Source organism: Moschus berezovskii, chromosome 23, assembly GCF_049115385.1.
Source record: "Moschus berezovskii isolate FMDL1 chromosome 23, NW_MosBer_1.0, whole genome shotgun sequence".
Lineage (NCBI taxonomy): Eukaryota > Metazoa > Chordata > Mammalia > Artiodactyla > Moschidae > Moschus > Moschus berezovskii.
This window is the reverse complement of record NC_142482.1, coordinates 22,795,478-22,801,706: the sequence shown is the minus strand read 5'-3', so window position 1 is coordinate 22,801,706 and position 6,229 is coordinate 22,795,478.

The following is a 6,229-nucleotide window of genomic DNA, read 5'->3' as shown; positions in this document are numbered from 1 at the left end:
GTATTGTTTTAGATTTTGGGATCTCTAGTTGATTTCTTCCATCCAAAAGTAGGTTTGACTTTTAAAAGGTAGTACCAGAAAACGAAGTTAAGTGATGTCGACCAGCATTTCTGAGTGAGCGGGGGACGCCCTTGTGGATTAACCAAGTGGATGTGCTGAGATGCCTAAACCATTACATGAACTTGCAGGAGCTACACCCGCATGTCATGAACCCAGGGGCAATATGTGCTGTGGTATTTGCTTTCTTAAATGGATAGCTCCTTCACTGAAGGAGGATTAGAGCTTAAATGTTCCTCCTTATCACTCTCTGATTTTGGAAATGGTGATTTACTTTATGGAATGGCCGAACAAGCTTCTGTTCCCCAAGCTTTCCCAAGGCACATCTTTCTCTTTTCTCTCAATGACAAGAAAGCAAAACCAATAACAAACTATGTAAATGACTCTGACCTCCCAGAGATGGGTTTAGGGTACAGAGTTCTATTGTAGGAAAGTAGAAATACATTTCTTTCAGCTTGGACTGGGTGGACATAATTGGATCCTCCTCTGGGAGCAAGGAATAAGATACTCAACCACTCACCTTCCAGAATTATCATCCTGAAAATGCCTGTTTTCACCCAGGTCATGGGAGTGGTGGAAATGTGTTATGGCTACTTTGAGAAGTAAACAAGGTTGTGATTACATTTGGGAAGAGAGCCACACAGGCACAGTTCCTTGTTTCTGGATGAGTATTCCACACGTATGCCATGGTGATCATACATGCAAGCACATGCCAGTTTTCATAAAGGATGTGACTTCAAAGAGTAAAACTTGAACTGAGTCACAGTTTCTAGTGGTTCTGCCACGTAGCCAGAGATGTAGCAATTCCTGATTCTGCGTAAAGGGAGCTTGTGTAAAAGGAATCCCGGTTGACCCTCTGTCATATGAATGTTACATCCTCTTTGGAAAAGTACAGTTAGGAAAAGTCTCATGGAAGTGGGATGTGCTGGGACACAGCTCATTTCAGTCACAGCTCAAATAGATCAAGATGAGGGTAGGTTATGTGGAGAACTCAGGATGAGTTTATAACTTAGATGGAGATTAATGAAATAGATCCTGTACTCAGACTGAAAAGTGCATGGCCCCCATGGGGTCTAGCCCAAGCTTCTCACACTGCGACACATAAGAATCACTGGGGAGCCTGCTCTTAGCAGATCCAGATTCAGCATCTGGCCAAAGATTTCTGCGTCTCTGACCAGCTCCCTGGTGATAGTGATTGCTGGTCCAGAGACCACACTGAGTAGTGAGAGTCTAACGCTCACGTTTGCCCAACACAAAATTTGGGCAAGGAGGTGGTTCTTAAGAGCATGGGCAGTCAGGACATTAACCTTTTCTTCTGCCTCCTAAACCAGTAGTGTTCTCAGAAGATTAAGAAGATTGAAGGGATTCGAAGCACAGGGTGAGCTTTACCAGCTTTTGGCTTTGGCAGCTAAGGTGGAGCTTTAAGAACCAGTGCCCTTCCACCTTCCGTTCCCATTTAGTGTACCATGGACATCAGACCACATGTGACCCTGAGATCCTGTGGGCACCAGAATGACTAAGATGGTATGATTTAGTAGACATCACGGAGAGGCAGGGATATGTCATCATCAGTCATGACATTGAGGGTCAAGGGCTCTGAAACCAGACTGCCAGGCCTCAGAGCCCAGCGTCACCGCTTAGAACAAGTAGTATGAACTTGTTCCTTCATCTCTCTGTGCCTTGGTTTTCTCAAAATGAGGGCAGTGGTCCTTACCTCATAAGGCTGTTGTGAAGATTAAATGAGCTGGAGCAAATATTTAGAACAGGGATGGGCCTTTAGGAAACAGCTGTCCTTTGCACCGGTGGTCCTCGAAGCCACCTCATACTTCTCCTGCCTCTTCACCCCAACATTTCAGCAGCCTGAAGTTGCACATCGCTGCCTCCCACTGGGCTAAACTCCGAGAGCAAAAACCCTTGTCTTATTCCTCTCTGGGAGCCCCCTCGGCACCTTATGCAATTCTTTTGAGAGGTTATTACTGAATAAATCAAATTAAAAATTGTTCTCTGTCAGGAAAAGGTTGAGATCCATTTGCAGAAATAGCTTTACCAACCCAAGCTTTAGCTGGTATGGCAGCAAAGCCTTTCCACTAAGCCTTGTGGAAGTCCTCGGCTTGATTTATTTTTGGATTGCGTCTCCAGAATATGTCAAAATAGCTTTCCCTGCACACGGGAAACGATTCCTACCCCCAGCTCCTCGAGCCAATCCGAGCTGTCTCTGTGGCCCCTTCTGGCACTACATTTTTGCAACGTGTGGAGGAGGAAACATTGGGAAGCACATTTGTGTAAGTGCAGTTTACTGCCTACAAAGCCCTTCATGGCCTTAGAGCCCTGTTGCCTATAGAGTAGATTACTATTCATGTCGATACCAGGACAGGAGATTGTCCAGCAACATTTTTTATTTTTTTAACAGATAGGGGAGGGGAAAAAAGAAGCAAAATGTATAGGGGAAGAAAACAGGGTCTCATTCTAAGTCTGGCTTGGTCTGATTTTGAAAAAATGGGTCCTTATTTTTCAAGTAGGTAATTCATGATCCCTAACTGCATCCCTAAAACCACAGAGAACGAATATTGACAATGAGCTGTAAGGCTTTTGTGTCACCATTGGACAAATCACTTTACCTCTGAAACTCTGTTTTCTCATTGATCAGGCGAAGATCAGAATGAGGCCCTATTAACCCTAAGTTTCTAAATCTAGGTCATTCTGAGAAGATTCCTTCCACTGCCAACTTTCCATTTAGCATGCTGTTTTGGAAATTTGCCACTAGAGGCCAGTGTGAATACAGTTTAGCCTTACAGTCTCTTTAGAAGGCAGAAGCCTACCAGTGCCTTTCAGGATTGATTCTAAGGCAGGCCAGCCACCCCTTTGATGTGGAAAACAGCAACTGCTTGGACTGTGTGGGGCCAGAATTGAGATGTCAACCTGGCACTAACAGGCCTGGGAAGACTCTTTCTCCTGTCTTCGGGACTAGGTGGAGAAGTCTGCCGTGCATAGGAACGGGAATGAGCCCCGGTGCCCAGGGCCTGGTTTTGTGATACATGGTAAAGATACATGTGCTCTCATGGTAAAGAGCCAGGTCCTTAGCCACTTAATATCTCTCAGCAAGTAGCTTTGCAGCCCTCTTCTAGGCCCAGCAATAGCAAATATTTTCATAGAGTCAACCAGAAGGAACCTTAGAAGAAAAGGAGAAGTTATTGTTGCCCTTGCTCTGTTCCATGGTCTGTGGAAGCTGCTTATGTGTGTTTTTCTCTTAATCCCCAAAACCAGCCTCTGAGGTTGGCATTTAGTATGCCCATTTGCTGATGAGCCACCTGAGAACCAAAGACAAGTAGAAAGCCTTGGACAGAGTGAAGGGACGTACAGAATAACGGACCAGGGTGGCATGGCTGGTGAAAGGCAGGGCTGGGTCTTGAACCTGAGAACTTCTGATGCGAAGTTCAGCCCTTTTATCTCTACCTTTGACATTCAGAGGAGGAAGATGAGGTGCAGAAAAAGAGAACGATCTAGGTGCAGGGCACGGGTGAGGACCCGGATCTCCTGCCTTGCAGGCTATCCTGTCCAGCTGCTCCATCCTAGAGCATCCTCGGGTCAAGTTGGCCGGGAAGCCCCAGCCTTAGCCATCTTCTCGGAGGCCCTTCCGAGCAGAGCCTGCCGCAGTCCTGCCGAGGTTCAACAGGAGGAGGGAGGGAAGGAGCACAAATGACCCTAATCAGTGTGTTTATTGGATCATAACTGTATTAGCCTCACCACTCAGCTAATCTCATAGAAATCACTTTCCTTTCTGGGAGGATCTGGCCACAGCTCCATTAAAAGCTGGCTGGCCTGCGTACCTGCGAGGGAGCTCTCGTACAGCAGAGGCAGTGGGAAGGAGGGAGAAGCAATATTTCTCCTTCCTCATTACGCTGATGGGGAGAATTTTGGCCATTTCACAGTCACTGTATAAGGAAAGCCCCTGAAGAAAAGGAAATCCAAGACTCACAGTTGTCCTTTTGCAATATTCAGCTCTAAGAGAAAACGTTCCCCCTGTGCCTCCCCTTTTCAAAAGCACTTGTAGCTGTGTAAGAGAGAAGACGGTAAGGAACTCGTGTTTGGGGAACATGCCACGTGCTTTACACGTATTACTCCATTTAATCCTCTCCAAAGGCCTGTGAACAAGACATCATGATGTCTGCTTCAGAGACGAATCCGTTTTGTAGATGAAGGCTGTGTTGATTGACTGGGTCTTGGCAGGGCTGAGCTTCGGGCTTTGGGTCTGCTGTCTCCCTTGGTCATACCCAAAACTCCCCCAGGAATGGTTTCCTTACTATTCTGTGCCCCGCTCCTCTCTCCAGCTCAGACAACATGGAAGCTGGTCATTTCAAGCCAGATTGTTGCGTGACCTTGGCAAGCTTCTTCCATTTGTAGAATGAGAGAGCCAGACTTGGTTTCTCACCATGCTGTGGTCTTGTCTTGGGCAGTTTTATGATGGTATTTCCTTCTAGCACATCCTCATCTAATTGGAATCTCATTCCAGTTTGGAGGGGATAGGCGGAATGGGTATTATTATCCCCATTTTTTTAAGCTGGAAGAACCCGAGAAGCAGATCCAATGACGGGTTCAAGGTCATGACGTGAATGGTTGGAGTGGAGACAACCCTGTGCTGCCCCCTTGCCCCCAGGCAGGCGGCCAGGCGGGCACTGAGAGGCCGTCAGCAGCCGCTTCCAAAGCCTGACGCCTGAGCCTCAGCCCGGCTCCTGATAGGCTTATCAGAGAATGGGACACACACTTCCCCCGTAATCAGGGCAAATTTTCTTAGCCAGGGGTGGAGGAGGAGGAGACAAGATGCGAAGTGTGTCTGACGAGCAGGGTCCAGAGTTAATAGAACATAGGACTTGGGGAAATCACAGCAGGCAGCTGGAGAGGCAAGCAGGTGCGCCCCCGGGGCAGGGCCACAGGGACTTCAGCTTCCACACAAAGCCAAGCTCGTGGCATTTCATGCACGTTTCCGTTTTCTTCAGCAGCCAGGCAGGCAGGTACAAGCAGTTTGGCATGAAAATGAATTTATAGCTTAAAAAAAAAAAAAATAGTTTCACCCTTGTGGCTTTTCAGACTGCCCCAGTGCAGGTCCAGCCAGGGGCCGTGCTAAAAGAGCAGCAGGGTAAAGAAAAATCCGAGGGTGGGGGTGGAATGACGCCCCCCCCACACCCATCCGCCTGAGTCCTGAGGCCTATGCAGACCCTCAAGCTACCACGCCAGGGGGAGAAATGGGAGGGGGTTTGGGGAATAGACTCAATCAAGGCTTTCCATCCAGCTGTTTTATCCCCCGGGCCAATCAGGAGAACATCAAGTGTGTTGGTGGGAGGCTGGGACTTCAGAAAGTGACATAGGCTGCTTTTAAGCTTCTGAAGATTCAAATGCGAGGATTCATTCTCCATTTCCCAAGATGCGCAAATAAGAGGAAATGGCTGAGATCAAATGAAGAGAGAGTTCAGGAGGCCCAAGAGCAGACTGGCTGGCTGAGAAGTAATATGTTCAAGTGTAATTAAATCCAGCAAAAAAGAAGAGAGGGAGGCTGAGGCTGGGAAAGGCCAGGCAATGGAGGACCAAGATCCAAGGACCAAAGCCTACAGGGTACACCCCCTGTTAAGTGGAGAAGAGAGAAAAATCTACCTAAGAGAAATGTTTTGGAGGTTCAGTGGAAGAAGAAACTTGGTGACCTTGGGTGAATCCAGGCTGGCTTCCTGGTAGTGATGGTACCTGACAGATGGATAGAATATGGGCCTGGTGGAGAGGAAATGGCAGGAAGAAGGGCCAGGGTCAACCAACGTGGCTGGTTCTGGTTGGGTGTAAAAAGCTGATGGTGGGGGTAGGAGATGGAAGTTCACCATGGCCCTTATCACAAAAGGCCCAGAGATGGCACAATTGCATTTATAAAGTCAAGGGGACCCATCCTTTCTTGAAGGAACTAAGGTAAGAGAAGAAAAGATCTAGGAGTTCATTCTAATCTGAACTGTTAGTTTTTACCTCCAGTTGCTATTTGTTGGCAGAACAACCTCGGCCAATTTCTTTCCCTCTCTAGGACTCAGACTCCAAATCTGTAAAAGTGAGTTGCATTATCTTTCAAGTCCTTTCTAGCACTGAGGTTTCCAATACCACATGAAGAGCTAAATACTGGGCTAAATGTTGGAGGGGAGGA